The sequence below is a fragment of the Petaurus breviceps genome, unplaced genomic scaffold (assembly GCF_028583685.1).
Source record: "Petaurus breviceps papuanus isolate PSGF00001 unplaced genomic scaffold, PetGlider_PUasm1.0 115, whole genome shotgun sequence".
Taxonomy (NCBI): domain Eukaryota; kingdom Metazoa; phylum Chordata; class Mammalia; order Diprotodontia; family Petauridae; genus Petaurus; species Petaurus breviceps.
In genome coordinates this window covers 5,009,632-5,010,894 of record NW_027185612.1, presented here as the reverse complement: position 1 = coordinate 5,010,894, position 1,263 = coordinate 5,009,632, and the positions used below count along the sequence as shown (strand labels likewise).

General features: G+C 40.6%; 1 non-coding gene across 1 annotated transcript; it reads right to left on the bottom strand.

Moving 5' to 3' along the window:
* Positions 1-280: 280 nt before the first annotated feature.
* LOC138158894 (U6 spliceosomal RNA) lies at positions 281-387 on the bottom strand. The gene has a single exon (XR_011167762.1). It is a non-coding gene; the product is annotated as a U6 spliceosomal RNA (small nuclear RNA).
* Positions 388-1,263: the final 876 nt, after the last annotated feature.

Below are 1,263 nucleotides of genomic sequence, written 5' to 3'. Positions count from 1 at the left end.
CCAAGGTTTAATTAGAAAGGTTTGCAAGTAAGTACCTTTGTAGATCCTGACTCTAACATGCAGACCCTTCACAGAACTGCAGAATTTCAGAAGTGGAAGGTACTTCAGTGGTCATCTAGTCTATTTTTTTTTTAAAGCAATCGGGGTTAAATAACTTGCTCAAGGTTACATGGCCAGTTATTTCTGGGTGTGGTGCTGAGTATCTGAGCCCAGATTTGATCCAGTGTCATCCCGACACTGGAGCCAGTGCTCTTACTTGCTGAACCACCTGGCTGCCCCTAAAAATATGGAACGCTTCACGAATTTGCATGTCATCCTTGCGCAGGGGCCATGCTAATCTTCTCTGTATCGTTCCAATTTTAGTATATGTGCTGCCGAAGCGAGCACGGTCATCTAGTCTTAACACATGTATGAAAATGAATCCCATCTACAAAGTAGCAGCCAGTGGTGATCTAATCTTTGCTTGAATACCTCCAATGAAGGGGGTCACTTACTACCTCCAGAGGTAACCCCAGTTCACTTATGGATTGCTCTGGTGCAAGGGTTTATAACCTGGGGTCTGTGAACTTGACATTTTAGTATTTTGATAACTAATTTTCAATATAATAATTTTCCTATGAAATTCTCCATTTTCCTATTCCCATTATGTTATCCTATCCCATTTTATAGATAGAGAAACAGCATGAAAGAAGTTAAGTAATTTGTCAGAGCTAGTAAATATATAAAGCAAGGGTCAAACTCAGGTCTTCCTAACTCTTAAGAGTGGCAGTCTATCTGCTACACCACCTAGCTGACATGATGGCATTGGCATACTAAGGTTAGGTAGCTATAGTTAACTGGCACAAGCAATTAGTTTGTGACTTTGCATCTTGCAAAAAAAAAAAGTAGCAATTGTTTTTACCAAGAGACCTTTGAGGGTAAAGAAGATATGAAAGCCTACCTAATTATTTTATACATTTAAAAACATTCTTCTGTGAGGCAGTTGGCTGCCAAAGAGGACATAACACAGAAAAGGTTAAAATGCCCTGCTCTATCAGTTAGGAAGTCTTTCCTTACATCAAGCCTATGATAGGACCACTATGTGCCAGAGTTCCTTGTACCCCTGCTCCCACAACATGAGTTAGGCTAGTTTTCCCTAAAAGGCAAGAAAATTGCTTTAGGGACTTGACTGGCCCCTATGCCTTCCCTTAATGCAACATCCTATTGGCCTCTGGCCATATTAATGTGGCTTCCTGGTTACCTGGTAGCATAAAATCTTCATGT